We start from the raw sequence: 24,727 nt of genomic DNA on the forward strand, positions 1-24,727 counted from the left end.
CAATTGAGGGACGGAATGCAGAACAAATCAAAACATTCACCCCCAGTGAAGAGATCTGGGTTAAATCCATCATTCTTTTGCTCACCATGCCATCCCAGTTTAGACCTGGCTATATGCAAATCAGTCTTGACCCTGTACCTCATGGGAACAGTCCAGCCCGAACTGCCAAGCCAGGTCCTCCCTTCAGCCGCCTTCGATCGGGTCCCTATGGCAGCACTCTGGGCAAAATTAACAAAATGGGGAATTCCGATCAAATTGTTGGAGGCTATTGTCCATCTGCACACCAACACCTGGATACAAGTCAAGCTTGGCACCGGCACACACCTGTCTCGAAAAAGTTTAACAAGGAGAGGAGTGAAACAGGGGTGTGTGCTTGCCCCATTGCTCTTTAACCTGTTTATTGCGGATCTATCAGCTGAACTGGATGAGATAAATAGCCACCCCCCAAAGATTGGTGGTGTGCAGCTGAGTAATCTTTTGTATGCTGACGATCTTGTTCTTTTCAGTCAAACCCAAGTAGGGCTGCAACGATTGTTAAATAAACTATATAGCTACACTGTTATAAACAGCCTAGAGGTCAACCTAAAGAAAACACAAGTAGTTATATTTGGTTAAAAACATTATGGAGGTGGCGGCTGGACGTATAATGATTCCACCCTTGCCTTAGGAAAATCTTATAAATACTTGGGGTTCAATTTTGACTCCAGGGGCACTTTCGCCACCCATTGTAGGGACATTTCAATGAATGCCACAGCCCTCCGACTTAATTTTTCAAAACTTTAGAAAAAAGTGATGGGTCTGAGCCTAACCCCAATGATGGAAGTTATAAAAGCCAAAGTAGGCCCCACGTTGTCATACGGCATCGAAATCTTTAGGGGTAAAATTAGCACAACACTAAATCAGCATGTGACCAAGATTTATGAAAGTGTTTTTCGTATGTCATAGTCTGCCTCTGCCGCACAGATTCGATTAGAACTGGGCCTCCTGAATTATGAAATCGCAAGCTCTGGTGCTTATTTAAATCTGTGCCACAAGCTAAGGCAGGCTGAAGGTGGGTCCCTCCAGTCAATCTTGTGGTCGGACATCAGTTCTAATAATCCTAGCGGGACCTACAGCAAGCTCTTCTGTGATTGTGTACAGCAACTCTCAGCAGGGGACCTTTGGACCCTAAACCCCAGTGACACGGCTTTTAAAATCAGTATTAAGAAGCAAACTCGCATGCTGTCCAGTTCCACAGACAAAGCTGTCCTTGCTAGACGTAAGCATGCATGGGCAGTAATTAATTTCTACCAGTTGGCTATACCATTATCATACCTTCCCTGCACATATCATTTGTATTTAAAATTGCAATTTATGGCACTACGACTGGGGGAATGGCACCTTCTGAAACACATACCCACCTGGCGTCGTACGTCAGACAATCAACAGTGCAGGGGTTGCGGAGACTCTGTGGAATCTATTGAGCATGTTGGATGCCTCTACCCTGCACTGCAGACCAAGCGTAGATTAAAACTGAGGCAATCATCGCGGCTCTAGTTTTATTAACTTTATTTATTTTGCATACCGTAAATTCAATCAACAAATTGTAGGCCAAACTGTAGGGGCTAAACCAAAACTGTAGATTTATAAAGTCCTACTAAGGCCTTTCTGTGTTCTCCATGCCTGTAACATCAGGGTATGCGAAATCGACGATCTCTTATAGACACTAACATTTGACTTTTTAATTATCATTTTTTATATATGGTTTGTATTCTCAACTTTTATGATTATATTTTTAATCAAATAAAGCATTATTCCAGATATTAAGCATGTTAAGATTCATTTTTGAGAAATTTGAAAAAATCATCTTTATGCTGAAACTCAAAAGTGTCATTTTCATACATCAATAGTCGAATTCTTAGTGTTTCTGCAGCAGGCATTAAGATGATGAAAAAAAGATTCAAGATAATGGTATTCGCCAGAGTCCATCTATCCTGCACTGGTCTGACCTGTGTGCTCCTGTGCAGTTGTTTCCGGTTCTGGCGCACGGCAGACAGCGATAGTGGGGCGAGACAGCAGAGCAACCGGCGTCAGTGTAGGTCCACTTCCACTTTCGAGCCTCCAACACCACATAGATACCAATCGCCAAGCCCACAGGGGGTTGGCCACCCTTCCTCCGATCCTCCTACTGCTAGTCACTCACAATGGCCTCCTCATGTTGGGGACCAGCTCTGGTGTCCGTGTGCCCCTGTTATCCCCCTGTGACGGAGCCCGGGAACGAGCAGGCAGAGGCGGCACCAGCAACCCCACAGCTGCCGCACAGCAGCCAAATAGCAGTCTTGATTAAAGGGTGCAGTGGAGAGGCATGAAGGGAACCCAGAGCTGCTTACGCATCCGCACATCATTCGCACTGAACACTGGACATCGGATTGCCATTGACAGATGATCAGGGGGAATACCTAGTTCCACGGGCACCGTGTTCCTTCGGAATTCGACGTGTTCCTTCGTGGTTTGTGGCCTGTGACTGTGCTCCGAAGGTGAAGGTGACCGAGGGTAGCGGTCATAGCTGACTGCCACAGAGTGAGTGCCCCGGAAGGCTTGCAGAAGCGGCCCGGCTAGGTGTAGGTGCTGGTTTACCCGGTAAGCCCCCCTCACGATCACAGTTCCACCTTAACACCGACAATCTACCAACACATCACTACTGCAGAGCCGAACTTCATCTGCACTTTGCGTCCCACACATGGGTCTCTACAAGTGGGTGGGAGCCCATAGGGCACCATGGCACTTGGATTGCACAACTTCAGTGCAAACACCCCACAGCTCCAAACTGAGTAGGGATTAAAACTTCTCCCGGCAGTGAACCGGCAGACTTGAAGGTTTCACCTGCCTCACCCCTCTTGGAAACACCTTTTTCAAGGTGAGCTTGGCTAGCGGCCTAGGGAGGAGTAGCCATCTGCCAGTTACATTACCCAGGAACTGTTTGCGCTAACTAATTAAAGAAGAAAATATATATATATATATATATCATGTGATCAAGGCCCCACGTGGGCTGAAACACGTTATGGCGATGGCGGTGCTGGGCATAGAATAAACAAAATTTCACCACTACTTTGGGTTCACTTCGTCCATTCTACGGATTTCGTGTGTAACGATAGTGACGATTTAAACGGCATATATATATATATATATATATATATATATATATATATATATATATATATATTCTCTCAAATTTAAAAAAAACATTATTCAACATGGCAAAAAGAAGAAATCTGTTTCGGAAGAGAGGAAATCCTCTCCCAGCTGATCCCTCCATGCCACTACTAGATGCTGCTGCTCTGTAGGTTGAACACTCTCCTTCCCCTATGAACATGACAAACAAACAAGGGGCACAACTACAGACAAGGGCGTTGATTAGTGGTACTTTCATAATGTCCTGCCACAGGACACTCAACTCCTTCCCCTACTTGATTCACCAGTTCTGGGAAACCTCTCAGTAACTTCCTCTGGTGATCACAATCATAACCTACTCCAATTGCCCGCAGGTCTTCCTCCTGCCCAAGTTTATATGAAGAGGGTCACATTAGCATAAAACCTTGACCACTCCCTCATCCACATGACCAAAAAGAGGTAGAGAAAATCGTATTTGAGAGCTTAGAATCACAGAATGATCAACATTCCATCCCCCCTGCAAGCGGGATGGCCTGGAAGTGGAAAGAACCACAGGGCACTCAACGTCCGCGTGTGCTAATAGCATCTGCACAAGTACATGTGGGTGCAACTACCCTCTCGCCACAGGCCCCCCGAGATGTCAACTAGGAAGTAACATAATAGCACCTATGCCATCACAGCCTCCTTCAGTGAATCTTAGAAGGGAAAGCATCTCTGATCAAGAGCTGGGCAACCCATCAACTCGTTCCCTATCCACATTGGAAGCCCAGATAGAAGCTTCACTTGCCCGGGGTCGGGAGAGAACACTAAATCAGACCCAATGGACCTCTCCTGATTAAAGCAGAAGACTCTCCCCCAAATCCCCCTTGCTAGCTCTGCTTCAGTCTCCCTGTCCTCTCTAAATCTCAATCAGGACACGATCGTCAGGGCACTAATTTAGCAATCCCAGAAAAGGGTACTCCAGATTGATCTTATTCATTTGCCTCCAGCTTGGTGGACCCGAGGATGAGACTGTCCTCGCTGGAGAGAGGACTCAGGTGGACAAGCTACTCATGCTTATGCTTCCCACTGATTAATAAATTCAGCTCATTTCCCGAAATATTACACTCACTTGTGAAAAGCTTCAAGAGCAATCTCTGCTGCTGCAGATCAAATACTATCCATCCACTGCAAAGAGAAAACTTTGCATCAAAACTATCTGTCACCGGCAGACTCTCCACTGCTACAACTAAGGAAACAATACCCTCCTGGGAAGAGGGGGGCTATCTCAGCAACCAGTAGGTGCAAATGTCTGGCAAGGCCACAGCTTCATCAGCCCGAGCTTGCTAGAAGAAGAAGACTCAATTCAACAAAACCCCCAATGTTTTACTACATCACCCCCATACCATCTCAAGTAAAATGAAATAGAAGCTAAAAAACAAACAATAAATCAGCGCCTCACAAAATGGCCATCCATGTGTTTAGGATCAGCTAACATTCACTTGGGCCCTAAAGAACAGATCAAATCAAATCAAATCAAAGACATTTCTAAAGCGCACTACATACCCGTAGGGTCTCAAGGCGCTGGGGGTAGGGTGGGTGCCGCTACTGCTCGAACAGCCAGGTCTTCAGCTTCTTCCTGAAGGAGAGGTGGTCTTGGGTCAGGCGCAGGTCGGTCGGGAGGGAGTTCCAGGTCTTGGCGGCCAGGTAGGAGAAGGACCTTCCTCCTGTAGTCGCTCTTCGGATGCGGGGGACCGCGGCGAGGGCGTGGTTGGCTGAACGGAGGTGGCGTTTGGGAGCGTAGAAGTTGATTCGGCTGTTGAGGTAGCTCGGGCCTTGGTCGTGTAGGGCTTTGTGTGCGTGGGTGAGGAGGCGGAAGGTGATTCTTTTGTTGACGGGGAGCCAGTGTAGGTCTCTCAGATGTCCGGAGATGTGGCTGGTTCGTGGGATGTCGAGGATGAGTCTGGCTGAGGCGTTCTGGATCCGCTGGAGTCTCTTCTGGAGCTTGGCGGTGGTACCGGCGTAGAGGGCGTTGCCGTAGTCCAGTCGGCTAGTGACGAGGGCTAGTGACGAACAGGGGTCCACAAAGCTCTTCCTTATATTTAAATTCGCCTGAAAAACCAAAGACAGACCAGGGTGCAACCACCTGCCTCGCAATCACCAGTCAAAAAGACTTTACACATGCTGCACAAAGGCCAATTGATACTCAGCTAGCCAATGCCATAGAGCAGTCAGTTAAGACTGGCAAGAGCTCAATTCTGCCTATTGTGCCTCCAAAAGCAACAGAGGTAGACCCGGGAGGCACAGACACAGGCTGCGGTGACCAGCCAACAATGGGCCCTCCGTCCTAGTCACAACAACACAGGGGGGACAGCATAATAAGCATACTCCTTTGAGCTTTCAAACCAACAATTCATCTACATAACAGAGTTTTCACCGAGAACTAAAGGATGTCAGATATCCAGCGTCTATCAACTAAACTCTGGGGCCTACACCTCCCCAACCGTATCTGAGAAACAAACTGCGAACACATCTTTTTCATATGCTGCTTTAACTAATGGCTCACCTCTTAACTCAGCGTCTTGTATCAAACTCACCAACGGATTAAATATTCTCCAACAAAACCCCTCTTTGAACAACAACTTGACCGTGGGAGTCCTCCATTCTGGTCGGATTGCAACCCATGTCAAGAGCAATTAACCACTTATGTTACCAGTTAGACCCAGTACCCCATGGCCTGAGGCAACATTGGGGTCACTGGGAAGCCTTTAATTGACCATAGTAGACTGTTTCCTGTGGAACCAAGGCCCCTCTGTGTCCCATCTTTACAGGCTCCACAGCATCGCCCACCCAGCCAAGGGGCTGTCCCCCACTCAAGTACCACGAAATAGTACCATTTGGTGTTTATTACTCACTACGCTTCTAAGGTGCATATGATATTCTAAACAGGGGCAACCTATTACACCTATTCCATCACATGCCAGTATTGAAGGAGGTGACTTCCTCTGATCTAACATCTGTAAAGTTCACTGGAATTCCTAATAAAGTACTTCCTGAGCCAACCATAACTAAATGGTCAAGGGAGGTCCTCAGAGATATTATTCTGGGAGAAGCTAGGACATTCGAGGAATGGGGCATCGTTGTTTTGATTCCAAGCCAGTCAAAATACTCTCATGTATTGCTGCAGGATGAAACTCCAAGATCACCTTGGAGTGTGCTCAGGGGCTCATGGCGTGCCACCACCGATTGGCTCCCAGTGCATCTTAGGCCTCAAACATCATAGAAGGGCCATGTACTCATACCCACAGATCAGTGGGATGCACGACAAAAAACATCAGCAACCTCGACGGATGGACCCATCTGGTTGCTCCCCATCATGTCAGCCTAGGAAACCGCTCCTAGCACTGAGCCCCCCCAGGAGTCCTTCAAATACCAACGTCTCTGACAAGCCCCAAACTGGCAATCTCCACCTGGAACCTTTCCGGTCTAAAGTCAATTCTAACAAGCAGACCTGCGGCAACCCTCTTGAAGCTCAGTGACATCTTGTTCCTGCATGAGACATGGGCGCTGACGCCATTAGTTCTACATGGTTACTATAAGCTCTTCACACCAGCAAAATGAACTACCTTTTCCACCGGCCATCATGTGGATTATCAATCTTTCTAAAGCATTCCTGTAATATCAAAGCTGTGGCCCTCAACCAAGACTCTCCAGCCCTGTAAGCAGCTCTAATCAATGGGGTACTTTCTAGCTGTAGCGATATCCCATTGGTACTAATAAACTGCAACCACAATACAGCTAAAGTATCAAAACTTGCTACTTATAAACTACCACCACAGAAGCTTTAGGTGACAGTTTGGAGGATCTTTTCCTAGCATTTGCTACACATGAAATCCTTCACTGGAGATTTCAATATCAAGGGCTTGGGTTGTTCTAATGCCGCAGCCTGGCACACCAAAGAGCGGGGAAAATTGAACAACCTTCTACCTGCTTACAATCTAAGCGGCCCAGTTCCTCCAAACCAAGGACCCCCCACTCTCAATATCCTGCTACGTTTATTGGGATGTCATCTATCGACTATGTCTTTCTGCCAGAAACTCTACAAGCTATTTCACCAAACTTGAGCTCTCCGATCATCCTCAAAGCAATCATAACCCCTTGTCAATAACTCATGACCTACATGCTCCAACTGCAAAACAAATCTTGGAGGTGGGATCATCTACACACATCAAGATCTCCAAACTAGTCAGAAAGATCAAAGGGAGAACTACAGACACCTCAAAGGTGGAAAATGGTTAGTTACCCTATCCACAATACTCACAACTAGCTCTCCTGCAGAACTAGTCTACAGCTGCGATAACTTAACAATCGATCTAAAGGACCACCTACTTATACCAGGGAACCTTCTGACACCTCACAGGGTGAACGCCAATGAACAACCTGCCCAGTTCTTCAATGTGGCCATTGTCACTGCACGAAGAGCCCTAAGAAGGTCCCTGCGTAACCACAAGCAGAATCCCACCGTAATCTCTGCTACTGCAATTAGTTGCCTGTGTAAAACATAACCTGGTAGGCAAAGAAACCCTTTGAGCAAAATGATTGGATAAAGATACATCATATGTTTCAGGAGACCATCTTAACCCACTTATGGAACTACATTCACAAACTCAAAACCCCTAACTGCTCCAGGCATGACACCATTTCAGAAGCAGCCAGGATGCAGAATGTAAAAACCTTATACATCACCCCACACAATATGACGACAACATCCGGGGGTGGGGGGTGGATCGATTACCAACAAACTCAATGGACCCGATTGCACCAGCTAAAGTCAGCTAGCTCATCAAAAGCAATGAAAAATGACGGAGCACCAGGTCCTAACGGTCTTCCTGCTGGAAATTTTAAATGTGCGGTGGAGCATTGGGCTAAGGTCCTCTTGGAGACAATACCAGAGGCATGGATAGGCTCTATTCTATGCCCAATCCTCAAGAAAGAGGACCCAACAAATCCTTCCAACTATCATCTGATCACCCTCTTAGGTCTTGAGGCAAGAACCTATGCCAGAATTCTACTCATACAATTAGAGGATTGGGCTGAGAAAAATGAGGTTTTGCCATACTTTTGGACAGGGTTCCGGCTAACCGCCTCAACAATTGATAACATCACTGCTTTAGCTGCCCTGTGTCATCAAGCAGCTTAGGGAAGCCAGCCCCACTCTTCTGCTGTTTCACCGACTACAGCACCACTTCTGATAAGGTTGACCACCCCACATTATGGAGAAAACTCAGTTCATGGGAAGTCCCTTTGCAACTGCTTAATGCCATAATTTCCTAATATCCAAACACTCCAAAATCTGAATTGATAGAGGCTTGCTGCAGGGGTGTGTGTGTGTTTGCCTATCTTCTCTTCAACCTCTACACAGCAGATTTAGGCTAATTTCTCGAATGTAGCAGTCTGCACCTCAACAAATAGCCAGATCGAACCTACACATTCTTCAGTACGCCAATGCCATTGTCATCACGGATAACACCAAAGTTGGGATTCAGCGAGCCTTGAGTAAACTCCAGGAATTCAACGACCTGAATTAACTGACAATCAACAAATGTAAAACCAAGGTTCTGGTCTTCGAGCATTAAAAGAACAAGAAATTTCTAACGTGGGGGCTGCCATAATGAATACAACAACAAAATATAACTACCTGGGGGTATGGTTTAGCCAGTCCTCCAAACGCTCTGCACTTATATCTGCTTTAAAAAAGAAAGACGGTCCTATTATTTACAGCCTCACTTGTCTCAACAAATAGTTGAATAGTCTCTCAGCATGAATATATCCTGAAGGTTATAAAATCTCCCTTCTCCCAGCAAATACACTATGGCTACCAGGCCTTCCCAGGGGCTTGCTTCCCTAACCTTGACTATGTACAATGCAGGGCCTACATAAAGGTACTCAAACTTCCTAGTTACAGCAGAAAAACTAGGCAATGCCTGGAACATCGCTTAACTGTGGGGTCGACAATTTAAAAATCAATTTCAGAGTTCTGAAAGCTCCAGCTAACTCATTCAAAGCCCATCTGAAAGAGAAATTTGAGTCTTCTGTGAACCCATGGCAATAGCAAGTCCAAAACGCAATCACTTCCCTATAAATAGCTGTACATTTGGACACTATTCCCTACACAGCTTGGAAAAAGGCCATAAACAAACAGCTGTAAATCTCTTCTTACACATGACATTCACTCTCTAAAATTCTCCACATCCTAGCCCCTCTGAATAATTCCTCTGTACCACAAGGCCGCAACCCTACCTCACAGAGGTTATCATTAGGCAAACATTCAGAGACATTTTACAAATGCGCCTATTAGGCCTCCCTGTGGCGGTGTTCAGCCCTTGGGCTGGTCCAGGAAAAGAGGGAGCCTGCAGTCTCTGTAACTACAAGCAAGGGACTTTGCTCCATAGTTTAAGCTGTTGCGCATTGCTCGATGCCCACACAAGACTTCTTTTGAAAATAATGTATTTGATGAAAGCAGTCCGTTCATGCCCAGAGGCCTCATCACTGGGCTTTTACAAATTGGATGTAAGACCTGTTTCAAGATGTAGGAAATGTATTAAAGTACTCAATGATCTATTTCATCACCCGCCACCCTGTCCCAGGAGACCTGTAGCCCACCATCTTCCCTCAAAAATTAATAACAGACTACTACAAGAAGAATCCCTGAAACATGGACCATGTAAGCATCTGAAATGTGTCTGTAGCTAGTGCAAGAGTTCCTATATCTCTGTTTCAATGCACTGAGCCCTAAACAATTACTCTTCTACATTAGGGGGCTCACATACAATGGAATATTTTCCCTGCACTTTAATTCTGACAGGTGATTTCATTTTTTGTTAACTTTTTCATATATTAAATGGATCCCCAAATTCTGCATGCTGCACCCCAAACTCCGACAGTTGACCCTTTTAAATTTGTAATGTGGGGTTCTCCCAATTCCCCTTGTTTACAAAAGGCTACAAACATTTTCCATTATTTATCTATCTATTTCTTGGATAGGTGTCTGTATTTCTTTCTTTCTTTTTTCTCTTTTTTTATTTTTACATATTTAGGAGTGAATAGTTATGGTTTTTGTTAACTAAAACAATAAAGTAAACCCGGTAACCTTGTAACCAATAACCAAGACCAAAATCTTTGAAAGAAGTACAAAAGTTTTTGGGTTTTGCCATTTTTTATCACTGATTTATTCAATATGTTTTTCAGATTGTTGCTCAGTTACTAAGGAGGGAACCACAATTCTGTTGGAATACAAGAGCAGAGAAAGCCTTTCAAAGGATAAAATGATAATCTCTTACTGATTTGGCATGATGATATGCAGATAAAACATTATCTTTTTTCATAGAAATGGATCCCTATCACGTCTTGGGGCCTGATTCCGATCCTGGTCGGAAGGGCTCCGAATCGGATTTGTTTTTTTCCGAAATCGATCCGGAGCACTTATTTCCGACCGACTCTTTCTCAATTCCGAAAGACCAAGTCTGGGGCCTGGAAACTCCTAGCGCTGACTGAATCAGTTCCAAAAGGCATAGGGAGAGATAGAGTCTCCCAGAGCTGAATCGTACAGCTCTATGGAGTAGATTTTTCAAGCGAGCAAGTACGATGAACGATTCGGACAGCCTTTATGATTCATTTTGCCTGGATCAAAAAGGCTGCTGGGATCGGTCTTTGGGGGCCTATAGCAGGCCCCCTTCATCCGGGGCCCTCTGAATCGTGCCTGTGGGGGTACCTATGGGTCCCCCCTTTCAGGCCATGCACAGTCTGGCAGGCACCAAGGGGTGCCTGCCACAGGGTGCACGCTGATTCCCAACCACCTCTTTTATCAATGGGAGTCTGTGTAAGAGTTTGGTACATAGGTTCCTATTGAAGTCAATGGGAGTTCGACTGAATCGTATCTGGATGCATTCAAATGCATCGTACTTGTTCGGTCGGACTCCCCTGACACGAGTCGTACGGAAAGGATTGTGGACAAGAGTTGTTCGGTTTGCTTTCCGAACGAGATCAGAATCAGGCCCTTAGTTGGAGCAGTGCTATTGCAAAAATATCAAGAAATTTATTCTGGGCTGGGCGTCAATACTGTATAGAATTATGCCGCAACTTGATGTAATAGAACTAGTACATTGTGAAGGAGCAAGTTGGAAGTATTTGCGTACACGCAATGTACTTGGCCAAAGGGGCATTTAAATGTATTGCCATGTATTTACAATTTATACTTTGTGCCCAACTATCTGAACTTTGTTAGACTATTTCAAGAATGGGTTTTTGATTTGCTTCATACAGATGACAGAGATCTACTTTTGCTCAGAATATTTCTCCTACAAGGTTACAACCTCATCTTCCGGTTGTGGCCCCAAATTGACGCTGGTATGTTTCATTCACTGGTGTGTTTGGTTGACACATGGGTGTGCTGTTTGTGATCTGGACAAATATGCACTTGGTCCATCTTTTTTGGGGTGCACTTGGCTTTTAAGATATTAGTGGCTCTTAGATCTGGCATACTGTATATAATTGGTTGTCTCTAATTTGACTTGTTTCAATATGCCTCAGTTTGGTTAGATTTGATATCTTTTGCAAATTGCCTGTGCACGAATCTGCAATGGTTATTAGCTATGTGGAAACTCTTGTTTTATGTACATGGTCTATGCAAGGCTATCCACCGACGTGGGAACGCAAGCCCGCAGTGTTTTTCTATTTGGATTCTGACCCTATCATTTTTTACTTACTTTTACTTATCCTTGTCCTGCCGACCTTTCCTGTCTCTCTTCCTCCTTTTTCCTGTTCTGTCTCCTGTTCTGTCAGATACACATAAATGTTGTCAATTTATAGATCTCACTCTCATTTGATTTTGGAAATTTATGTAAATCGCTCTCTACGTGTGGAATTCTGTTCGGGTATGGTTTTGTATTAGTTTTTTGATATGTGAAAATTTGACGTTATCATATCATGTGTTTGTGGTTGCTTAAACATTATATATGTGTGTATATATGAATGTTGTATGTTATGTACAGTGTATGTATTGTAAATATCTCTATATATGTTTTTTTAAATTACAGCCCTGAAGAAGTCCTATGTTGTAGGAAGAAACACGTTGGCTGTTGCTTTTTAAGCATGAATAAATAATAAAGAAGAAAATACCTCATTCTGCGCTTCACTGAGCACTGATTATCTATATGGACTTGTTCATTTTATAGTGATGCAGCTCTGATTTAGTTTGTTTGTCTAATTTCCCCTAGGAAAGGGGAGTGCTCTTGGACAGGGGACACTTTTGGAAGTCTGCACAGGATAGTTCAATAATCCAAATACATTACTGATTTTTTGTGATTGGTGCTGCATTTGTTTGTTGTTTGGTTCACTGTCCATTTTTGTGTTTCCGGTTTATTACATGCCTTGGAAACTCCAACACATCCATGTCAAAAATTAACAATGGATTTCATTGTAGATCTAACTACTGATAAAAGGTATAATGCTATATTGTAACTATTCATTTGTTTACTAAAATGTCTGATTTTGTTCCTACCAAGGAGAAGCCTTCCACCATGGAAATCATTCTCTTATTGTTGCAACATGAGGTCAGATTCCAAGGGCTCCTATTATAATCATCTCTAATCACAGAGCTCCGTTTGTGTCAATATCATGGAGTTGCTTTTGTAAAAAATTAAACTTAATGTTATGTTATCCTCTGCATATTATCTACAGACTGATAGCCAAACCGAAAGAAGAAATTATGAACTTGAAACATATCTGAGATACTTCTTTCATATTTCCTGGGTGAATCATTTATCACTAGTCGATTTTCATCATGATTATTCTATTCACTCCTATAGAGATTTCTTTCTTTTTCTTTACTCTTTTCATCCACAATTCTTAACTGATATTGTTGACCATCAAATAGAGGAGTTAACTGTTGATGAAAGAATCTTGCACCTATTTGTAATTACTACATGTAATCTACAGATTGCTGAAGCAAAGTACAAGGAGCTAGTTGTCAAGAAATGGGAAAAAGCCCCTAATTAAAAGATAGGTGACACAGTCTGGTTATTCACTAAAGGTCAAACTAATTGGAAAATATAAGTTTTAACCCAGATTTATTGGCCCATTTACTGGGATAAAAATTATTAGTCCAGTGGCTGTCAAGTTGACACTATCGGAAACCATGAAAATTAATCTGTTATTTTATGTGTCTTTGGTCAAATCAATTCAAGTACCCAAGTACGACAACCTCCTTCCCCTATAATTCAAGGGCCTGATATTGAGGACAAAATTCAGTGTATCCTTTATTCACGTTTTGCCAAGGAAAAGGTTGCAGTACTTGGTACATTAAAAGTATTATGGTGCATGTATGCATGTATTTATGTAAGTATATGGTATTTCTATAGTATGAACCTAGCCAAAAGGCAATGGAGTACTGTAGAGGGTCAAAGACAAGCATTTTGGTATATTTGCAAAGGCTTATCACCTCCAGAACGTCACTTTTTATGGTGTTCGGGTGACGATAAGCTCTACACCTTATTTACAAGGTGGCGTTAAGCCACATTACGAGGCTTAGCTTTGCCTTGTAAATAAGGCCCCTTTTCATGCAGCAATGGGTTTTGCAATGGGCATTCCGCCACAACACCCATTGCTTTTGACACTGGCTCCTAATTACAAGGGTGGCGTAAATATAGGGCAGTGCCAAAAATAAGACCAGGGAAAACCTGGTCTTAACCTGACGAAACAAGGAGAAATTATTAATTCCTCCTCATTTTTGCTGTTTCTATGTGTGCTGCATACATAGAAACAGCGATTACCATTAGTGATTGTTCATGTGCAGGAAGGTTTTCCTTCTTGCACATAAACAATCATTTAAAAAAAATGACGAGTTGCAACTTCTATTTGTGCTGCACAAAGCAGCACACATAAAAGTTACAAATCACCATTTTGGACTGTTTATATGCAGGAGAAGACACCTTCCTGCACATGAGCAATAATTCTCTGCAACACAGACACCCTTGCACTATGGTGCGGGTTCCTACGTTGGTGCTAGGCAGTTAGATTTAGCACCAGCACTATGGAAAACACAGGCGTGCGCTACATTCTTGTGAATATGGTGAACCCCTGCATTTTTTTAAACTGACGGAACTTGGCGTGAGCAATTTTGGAGCTAGGTCATGCTCCGCCAGTTTATTGTAAATGCACTCCATAAAGTCATCATAGGATAGGAGAGGTGGATGGGTCAATCAACAATTAATGCATTTATGATGTAGAATTCTTTAAAGAGGTGAGTCTTCAATTCTTTCCTAAATTGGGGCTGTCCTGATGGAAATGGGGATGTTGTTTCAGATTCTGGGTACATAAATGGAAAAGTCTTGTTTTCCTTTTTATACTTCTTACTGTTCGGTCTCATGGTGTTCTGGCTGCGGGTGTGGTGAGAACCATCATAATGATCAGCTTGCCTGCAAATTGAGCTGTAATGCTGTCATGATGACGTTGTATATAATTCTGTAAATCAAAGAGTATGCAGTTCCTAATATGAGAAAGAAGCATCGGGTGAACCTGAGGCATCGGAGCGGATCCCTCCGGAGCAAGGGCCCTCACACACCCAAAAGGGTGTCATTCATCATCATTCGGCAGCTCCTCGTTGGGCCAGCGTTGCAGTGCCCAGCGGGTCCCACAGCGGAGCTCTTTGCCAGAGTTCTTTTGTTTTTGCCGATGTGAAAAGTGAGGTGCAGTGTATGAGTGTGATAAAGTGAGTAGATTGGTGTAAGAAAGATTAAAAATAACTAAGGGATACCCTAAAGGCAGTTTCATAAGTGAGTACCCTTGTTATGGTTAAAATCAATGAATGGTTAGAAATGGATACAATGGTCCACACTAGCTCTATGAATGAAAATAAAAGAAGGTCAACATTTTTCTCCTTGGTGGCAGAGTTCTGGGTAGGTTTCCCGCTAATCGCATCCTTGGCTAATTGTGGTCCAACGCCATTGAGCGTTATCTACCGTTCATAGCTGGGGTGTAATATTTCCCCTTATATTTATTTATTTATTTTAAAAGTTTTACATAGCACGGACTAGACCCTTGAAGGGTATCAGTGCGCTTTACAGAAGTTACATCACTTATAAAGCTTGATACAATAGGTACAAAAATGAGAGTAGATAGTAGGGAGAGCATACTTGTTGTCAAACATTAGTAGTGGGTCCGGGGGTACTCAAGAGTGTTTTAGCCATTGGTCTTTAAAATCAGGTGTAAGTTCTGTTTGTTTTTGAAGGAAGTGCTAGAAGGGTTCTCTCGACATTCTGGCAACTCCTGATAGTTCCAGTTTATTGGCTGGATACCTTGTTGTGTTGAAGTGCAAGGCGTTGTGTGTCATACAGGCAATTTTTAGCTGTGATCTTGCCTCAAAAGGAAGCCAGTTCACTGCCTTTAGATCAGGGGTGATGTGGTTATTCTTTTTGCAGCCGGTGACAAGTCTTGCGGCCGCGTTGAGAGAGGCTTTTAGTGGAGCCAGTAAGTATCTTGGCAGACCACATAAGGTTGTATTCCCATGCTCTAATCCGGACATCACTAGAGCTTGCACTGCTGATTTGAGGTCATCGACGTGAAGGAAGAGTTTTAGTTTTCTAATAATGGTCGGCTTTAACCCTGAAGGTATAGGTCATACACCTGTAATTAGTGTTAGGTATAGTTTATACACTTTGTACCTCCTACTGACCCAACCTTGAGTAGATTAGGACCTTAGTCCTGATGAATTGCTGTGATCTGTTTGACATTAAATAAGCAAGAAACATGTCAACCTTCAGTTATTTTCACTTAAAGAGCTAGTGTCGACCCTTGTATCCATTCCTAACCTTTCATTGTTTTTAACCATAACAAGGATACTCACTTATTAAACTGCCCTTAGGGTATCCCTTAGTTATTATTAATCTTATATTACACCAATCTACTCACTTTATCACACTCATACACTGCACCTCACTCGACACATCACAACAAAAGTGATTTTTAGATGTGGGCATGTAAACTGTGATATTGACGCAGCGCACCGGAGGGACAGGAGAGGCTGTTTGGCGGCACAAGGAATAAGCAACTACCAAGACCTGGAGGTAGAGGGGCAGCAGCGTCATCAGCACTCCTCCCTCCTGCACCGGATTTGATTAAATAACCTCGCGCCTCCCACTTCGCGGGAGACGCAGCGCACCGGAGGGACAGGAGAGGCTGTTTGGCGGCACAATGAATAAGCAACTACCAAGACCAGGAGGTAGAGGGGCAGCAGCGTCATCAGCGCTCCTCCCTCCTGCACCGGATTTGATTAAATAACCTCGCGCCTCCCGCTTCGCGGGAGACGCAGCGCACCGGAGGGACAAGAGAGGCTGTTTGGCGGCACAAGGAATAAGCAACTACCAAGACCAGGAGGTAGAGGGGCAGCAGCGTCATCAGCGCTCCTCCCTCCTGCACCGGATTTGATTAAATAACCTCGCGCCTCCCGCTTCGCGGGACACGCGTGGGCGGCGCCGGGCTAAGCACGGGCAAAGGGCGGGCCGTCTGTGGCCGTCCGGGGCCAGAGGAGGCCAGGCCGGGCTAACTCTCTTTCCACCTCGATCCCAAGACGCTAACATGGGTAAGCGGAAACTCCATATTACCCAGGATCAGGGGGGGGCCAAAGCAAAGGTCCCTAGGAAATCGGGAAGCATTATATCATACTTAACATCTGCAGTGGGGGTGCTAACATCAGAAATTGCACAGGCCGAGAGAGAACTTGGTCTTAATAATAACGAAGTACAAGACCTTGGTTCTATGCAGCCTCCAGGGAACAACCCAGTCCCATTAGAGCCTGTTGTCACTATTGGCCCCCCAGCCCCGGTTCTTGAACTACAAAGTGCTGCTGGAAATGTTTTGGCCCCTGATTCCCTGATAATTTCGCCCAAACTCACACCCTTTCAGGCCCCTGCTACAAAAAGACATCCTAAGCCCCAACCAAAATGCAAAAGAAAAACGGGCAAAAAACTTAATAAGCGGGACCTTACATCCAACCGTATTTTATCGGACCCTAGCCAAGTGACTATTGACTCTCTTCATTCCTCTGTTCGGGACATGGTGGAAAATATTTTTACCAGTAGACTTGAGGAGCTTCTCACCAGCCTTGCCAAAGACATTGTTGACACTCTGAACATGTGTGTTACTAGTTTATTAGAGAAATGTGCTCAGCTAGACTCCACCCTTTCAGCCATTAACAAGGCCCCTAAACTTACCCAAAATATTACCCCTCCTAGATTGACTGACCTGACATCAGCAGGTCCTAGTAGTAGGACAATGGGGCATTCCTCTAGGATTCAGAGTATAGTTCCTCCCCCAAAACCGAGTACTACCATTACTACCCTAGAAGCTAGGGACCAGGAGGGGTTTTTTAATAGGAAAACCAGCCCATCAGCCCAACCCACACCCCAGGACAATTCCGTTAGTGGGAATACTTTAAGTGACCCCCTAACTCATCCTCACATCAATCTTCTTCCTGAGGCTGTCCCGTTGGTGGTCATTTTGGTTAATGTCCCACCACTATCGCACGGAAAAATTTAATCATCCGAGGCATTACTGTCAGTTACCAGGAAATGGTGTGACCAGAATTGCTCGGGTGATGCTAATATATCACGTTATATTTTGACAGCAAGGCGGGTTGGCTGGATAGGAGAAACTATGAAAAGATTCAAGGGAGATTGTGTGGTGGTAGATTTTAATAACCCTTATGTAGCTCCACGTTTATTATGGGACGCCTCTGATATGGCCAGTGAGGATGGAAATATTAGGGCTGTCCCCTTAAGCCTTTTTTACCCATCGCCCTTTAGCTTATCTAATACCCGAGGGAGACATTGCCTTCCGTCACGATCAGAGCGCTCATTGGCACCGGCCCTTTGTGCTGTTTCTAGTGAAGAACCTGAGCCCTGGCGTTACACCAAAGCCCTTCCTCAGGGTCATTCCAGACTCAATAGGATAGATAGGCCCACTGATGCTATTGTTCTATCTAACAGGTTTTTACCCCTGTCCCAGTTAGAGGTCAATGACTGACTAGTTCCTACAGTCCCCTTACTTTGTAATACTGGTAACGACATTGTTAACCTAGGGGACCCAGGTGTTTTCGTGAGAATAATGAGCTGGAACGTTGCTGGTCTACGCTCTAAACAAGAAGACGTTAATTGGCTAAAATTTGTCGCAGGTTTTGACATTATAGCCCTACAAGAGACCTGGGCTAGGGTAAATAATCTGTGGATTGACGGCTTTAAATCTTATTCCCTCCCTGCACTACCATCGGCAGCAGGAAGAGCTAAGGGTGGCCTGCTGTTCCTTTTCTCTATAAAACTCAAGGCCAAGATCTCCCAGCTAGACACAACCTCTCATAATTGCCAAATGTTGGAATGTACATTGGAGTCGCAATCCAAAATTTTGTTCATCAACTTTTATAATGCTGGGGATTGTGTACCTGTGAATGAGAATCTTAGTTTTTTATCAAATTTTTGGGAATTCTATAAAGCACGTCAGACCACTTTTGTACAAATCATTTTTATGGGTGATTTTAATATTCATCTTTGTGAGGTTAATTTTAAGATTGTTGACCCACATGGGCCCCCGCATTCTGTACCCCCCCACTTTGAACATTCTATTAAGGGTGAGGCTCCTGAAGAGCTTCTTCAACTTGCGGATCTTTATGAGCCCTGTTTTTTAACTAAGAGTCAACGGGTAGCGACGTTTGAAGCTAGGGATAGCAAATCAATCATCGATTACATTTTTCTATCTCCAGCTCTTTTAAGGTGGGTCCATAGGTATTATGTTTTTCGGTCTCCATTTAGTGACCATAATCCTGTAATTTTAGTTTTAGACAAGGGTTTTTGTCCCAAGGAGGCACCATTGGCACCAGTTCCCCCTGTTACTCTAGTCTCCTGTGACCATGGTAGGAAATTAAAGTGGGACAAAGTAGTTCCGGAGGACTTTTTGGAAAATTTAATTGTAAATAACAGTGGCGCGTTTTGGAAGTGTTTGGACCCCTCCACCACGGGGGGGAGAGATAATCTCTGCCTATGACTCCATCTGCTCCCAGGTCGCTTCAGACCTCACTATCACTAGTAAACCGCGTCCTACACAAGGGAAAAAGTGGTTCGACACCAGCTGTTCCAGGGCTCACCAAAATTTACTAACTGATTTAAAAAAGCAACCTCGGGATTAGGCCCAAATTTCTATCCTTAGGAAAAATTACAAACTTACTACCCAGAGGTGTAAAAATGAACTTAAGAAAGAGGCCTGGGATGCCTTAACCTCGGTAGAGGTCCTTAAGGATAGTGCTAAGTTCTGGAACATAGTCAACAGCCCACTCTTAACAGGGGAGGAAAATGCTCCACTTGATATAAACATCCCAGAGGAGGAGTGGCTGACCCACTTTGAACTAATTTACGCTAGCAATTTGACCCTGGACAGTTTTAAGGTCCCTGATTCATTCTCCTCCTCTAACCTCCTGATATTTGACAAACTTGATGTATGTAAGGCTATAAAAGATTCTGCCTCAAACAAGGCCCCAGGACCAGATGGTGTCCCGTTGGAACTCTATAAAGGTGACATCGAGCTCTGGAGTATTATCTTAACCAACGTCTTTAACGCTAGTGTTGTGAATGGGTTACCGGAGTCCTGGTCCAAATCAATTATCATTCCAGTTTTTAAAAGGGAGAGAGGGGCGATCCGAGGTGTTACCGGCCCATCTCATTAATTGACTCAGCGGTCAAAATTTTGGGCAAAGTGATTCTGCATAAAATTTCAGATTGGGTAACTGAGAGGGGGATTTTATCAGAGGCACAATATTGTTTTAGATCTGGCAGGGGCTCTATGGAATAGTGCCTTGACTTGTACTTGTTAATTAATAAGTACACTAAATCAACCAAAGGCCCCATATATCTGGCTTTTATGGATCTAGCCACAGCTTTTGATCTGGTGAACAGATCAAAGCTGTGGACGATCCTACTGGATCTGGGGATTGATCCTTGCCTTGTCCATTTTCTTGGGGATTTGCACAAAGATTTACATGCTGCAGTAAGGGTGTCCCATGAGGGGAAATGCACACGACACTTTAAATCATCCAGAGGAGTCCGCCAGGGCTGTATCCTGGCCCCCCTACTTTTTACCCTATACATCAATAGGTTAGATATCACCCTAGGCAAGTCCAGCTTGGATACTCCGCGTATAGGGAGCGGTAGCTTACCTGTTCTTCTGTACGCGGACGATGCCGTTTTACTGGCCCGTACCCCTTTGGGATTACAGCGACTACTGAACTCCTTCGGGGAGTTCATGAGTTCTCTGGATCTAGTGGTGAATAGCACTAAATCTCATGTTATGTCCCTGGGCACACATAAAAACAGAGTCAAACACTTTTATTGTAACGGAGTAGAGGTCACAAAAGTAAAGGTATTTACCTACCTGGGGGTCCTGTTTGATGATAGATGTTCATGGACCCCCCCAGCTTACAGCTAAGAAGAACAGTGTAGGCAGAGCTTCCTCCGCCATATTAAGTTTTGCTCGACGTTTGGGTGGTAAACCATGTGAGGCAATTCTTGCCATCTATAGGGCGAAATGTTTAGCTTTAGCGGTTTACGGTGCAGCCATCTGGGGGTATAAAAAAGCGGAGGGTGTCCAAACGGTAGAAAATAAATTTCTTCGCTCACTTCTCTCCGTCCCCCAGTCTTCCCCCACCTTCTCAAAACACCAAGAATTAGGAATGGACTATCTTTCCGACCGTATAAGTCTGGCCCCCCTTATATTTTGGTTGAAAATATGGCTGAACCCTGAACTCACTCTAAACCGACTAATTTTAAAAGACTGTATGGGTTTAGATAGAGCGTCTGATATCCCATGGCTCTCGTACATCAAGAGAACGATTTTTAATCTAGGGCGCCCTGAGATCTACAACAATCCAGAAATGATTACTAAGGGGGATGTTGACCAAATTAAAGTCCAGTTCCTGAATTCAAGGTCTCTAGAGCGGGAGGGGGAGGAACTCAATAAAGTGTCTGTAAGGGCCCATTTCTTACTAATAACCTCGCCCCAGATCGAGCCTTATCTTAAGTTAGTTACGAATCATTTTCACCGCTGGCTGTTGACCAGATTTCGTTTTAACCTGATACATTTTAATTTAGGGAGCTTTCAAGGTTGGAGCAAACCAGAAGATGCTGCTCTTTGTAAATGTGATGATAGCTCAATCCAAGACACTGTGCACTTTACCCTATTTTGTAATTATTATACTGCAAGTAGAGTGAAGTATATTTTACCATTGTTTCAAGGGAGAGGTTTTTATCAAGTTAAACCAGCTTTGATGTATCTCCAATTACTTGATTGTCCATGGATTATTTTTAATATTGCTAATTTTCTGGTTTCTGCGGTGCGGACAAGGAGAACACTTGATGCCCAGTCTGGATTTTGACATCAGAGGTTCACTTATTGGCTTGGTTGATCTTTTAATGAAGCATTTTACATTGTATTTTGTAATGTATTTTATTTGTATGAATTATTGTGATGTACTTTTATGATTTTAATTAATTGATTAAAGTGGTTTTGACTGACTGACTGACTGACTGTATGAGAATACACCTTGTATTTGGGGAGTGTGTTTTTTAAAATAATAAAAACAATATTTACTAATTGTCTTGGCCTGATATGGTTTTTCAGAGCAAAATTGCCAATTAATTTTTGAGGTATGTGGTTTGTTGTTACATTTTATTGTGTACCAAGACAGGTATTTAGTGTAATTATTTCTTTTTTTCACTTCCTTGCACTTAGTGATGAAGAGGCAATTTTCAATGTGCCACACTTGGGTACAATAAAAATCACTTTTATGTATATTACTGGATCAATTAGCAAGATTATGATCACCCCTGTTTTTTCATAAATGGTGTCCATGTTGATTAAATGGTGGGTTTCTACACATGGTTTCTTTTTACTATTAACGCATAAAATCTTTGTAATGTAAGATGTTGCTATACAAGAACAGGCAATGTAGCTTATTTCTTGAGGGAGTAGTTACTTAAAATCAGTTGTGCCTTTCTTTACTCTTAGAACTTATGAAGTTGCAGGCAACCAGTACGACGAGACACATGCCGGCTGGAAGCATAAGATTTAAATAAATGGCAAATATTAGAATCATTACTATTGACTCTTAATTGTGTGTGCTTAATGGCATTCTTCAATATTGGAGCTTGTATGGTTCAGAATGGTTGTTTGGTTGCCACCTTTCCTTTTGGAGCACCTTTGGAATAATATGCTTTATAAACAAATTAGCTTTTGAATTGTTTGAGTGCGCTAACATTTTTACCCAGCCACCTTGAGACTTGTAACCAACCTATTGGAATTCCACATTCTACATGCTGCAATACCTGCCTGAGTAGTACAATTCAATCAATGATTACATATTACAAAGGAGAGAGGGTGCAACTGCTAAAGCCTTGACAATGGAGGACGACACGCAGGGGCTAATGTAGTGCATTATCTAAACGTTACTAGCTTTTGTCACAGAAATTTAGCAAGGAAGATAGTAAAATGAACCTAGCCATTCCATTGTTGTTTATGATAAAGGACCATTTGCAAAAGGTGGAACAAACATACCCAAATGCCAATGAAGAAGCAACTGTTTGATCAACAGCTTAATCTTTCATGGTGACTTAACACCACTCCAACATTATCGCTTATGAGGGATGTAACCCATGGGCCAAGATAAACATAGACAAAGACTGATTTTAAAGAAAACTTGAATGGATATGCTATTTTTTTAGCCTTGAGAAAGCCCTGGGAATATCAGTCACAGGGGGCGAAACATATCAGCAGTTCTCAAATGTTATACTATGCATCAAACAGCATATGCTATTCTCACTCGAACATGGGGACTTTAAAATAAAGAAGAGCATGTTAAACAATGAATGGATGGCACTTTAATTTATTTTGAAAGGGAGGACACCCCTATTCTGCCTGCAAACTGCAATTATGTCCTCTGAAGCTTACATCTGTGGCACAAACTGGATCTACAGCAAACAAAACCCACTTTCATTCCTTTTCAGGTCGAGCCTAGAAAGCGCTTGAACTGTCTGGAAGATCTGTTGCATGTACTTCGTGGGCTCTGGAGTACTGCCCCAGGACTTGTGTGCTCCTGCTTTTTACTTTCTGCTTAGGGACATAGGGGCAGATCTACAAGACGGCGATAGAAAATTATCGCCGATAATTTTATTGCTATATCAGCAAGGTCACGCTATCGCATGAAACCTTGCCTGATCGCCATTTCCCTTAACGCCCATCTTTGCATCTCCAATGAGATGCAAAGTGGGCGTTCCTCCTCAGGATAACGGGAGAAATGTCGCTTTTCTCCTATCATCAAGCCCCACGCTATGAAGCATAGCGGCAAGAAAAGTAGCGATAAACTCTGTTATCGCTACTTTCCTTACGCCTGCTTCGAAACTGATTTAGCCATGATATCCTATGTAAGGTGGATATCATGGCTAAGTATGTGAGGCCCTATCAGCAAGCTATCGCTAAACTTCATGGGATTATCGCTGGGTTTCCAGCGATAATCTCACGTTTGGCAGTTAGCGCTTAGGATGTATATCGCTTTTTAGATAAGCGTTGCTAATAGCATGCTATCTCAGCGATAAAAATCCACGCTAGCCGGCGATAATTATCCTAGTGCTAAGTGCGCGTAGCGATAAGTATCGCCGGTTGTTGATGATATGCCCCTATTTATTTATTTTTTTGTAGCAACTGTCCTGATAGAAAACAACCAGCACAAGCCAGTAAAATACCAGACTCGCTTTAACATTCCCTTGGTTCCAGGCCGTAGAAACTTGTTCTATTTAGAAACTGAGAAAAATTGATTTGCTTCATGTTTACTTTGTACATAGCTTTGGCACAGCCACCTTGCTGTCGTTTTCGAAATTCTAACCACCACAAAAAGTCAATCAAATATTTCATATTGATGCCATGCTTGTTAAACATGTTTCTGCCACAGTATGTTTAGGGACAGGTTTCAGAGATGGCTGCATGTAAGTGACCCCTCAGCCCGAATTGCTGGTGATTGAACGCCACGCCGAAATACTGTGAGCAACAGGCGATAAATGAATCGAAGGGCACGAGGTTCGGTTGAAGCCAGGCTTGCCGCTTGGTGGGCGCGCCCAGGCGTTCGCTTACCTGCACACACCTAGTTACAGAGGTGTCTGTTGATCAATGCAAAGGCTGTTTCTCGTGGAATATCTCGCAGGCTTGGCTGTCTGACAGACTTGTTAATTAGCAGAGACCATACAGATCGTGCACTGCACCGAGCCTCCAGTCGAAGATATGCTGCCACGGGATGTTTACTTTGTCTTATTTCCAGATCTGTCACAAAATGATCTTATGCTCTTCTTGTGCCTCTGAAGGGCTGAGAGTGAGGTGAATATCTCAGAATCTCCCTCTTAGTTTGAAAAGTTTCTGAAATGGGTTTGAAATGGTCCAGATGAGCCCTGCTTGTACACTTGAATAAAGCCCTAACGCTGAGCTGTTTCTTTTTTATGGCGAGCCTCGAAAAGCATCC

The 24,727-nt window shown here is 43.7% G+C and overlaps 1 protein-coding gene across 2 annotated transcripts in view; it reads left to right on the forward strand.

The window, feature by feature from the left end:
• Positions 1 to 13,258, forward strand: part of LOC146835059 (uncharacterized) — a 505,671-nt gene extending 492,413 nt beyond the window's left edge. For both annotated transcript variants that reach the window (XR_014960678.1, XR_014960679.1), the window contains one exon: positions 12,225 to 13,258. The gene's annotated coding sequence lies outside the window, so the exon portion shown is untranslated. The remainder of the gene's footprint in view (positions 1 to 12,224) is intronic.
• Positions 13,259 to 24,727: the final 11,469 nt, after the last annotated feature.

This window comes from Triturus cristatus, chromosome 4_2 (assembly GCF_964204655.1).
Source record: "Triturus cristatus chromosome 4_2, aTriCri1.1, whole genome shotgun sequence".
Taxonomy (NCBI): domain Eukaryota; kingdom Metazoa; phylum Chordata; class Amphibia; order Caudata; family Salamandridae; genus Triturus; species Triturus cristatus.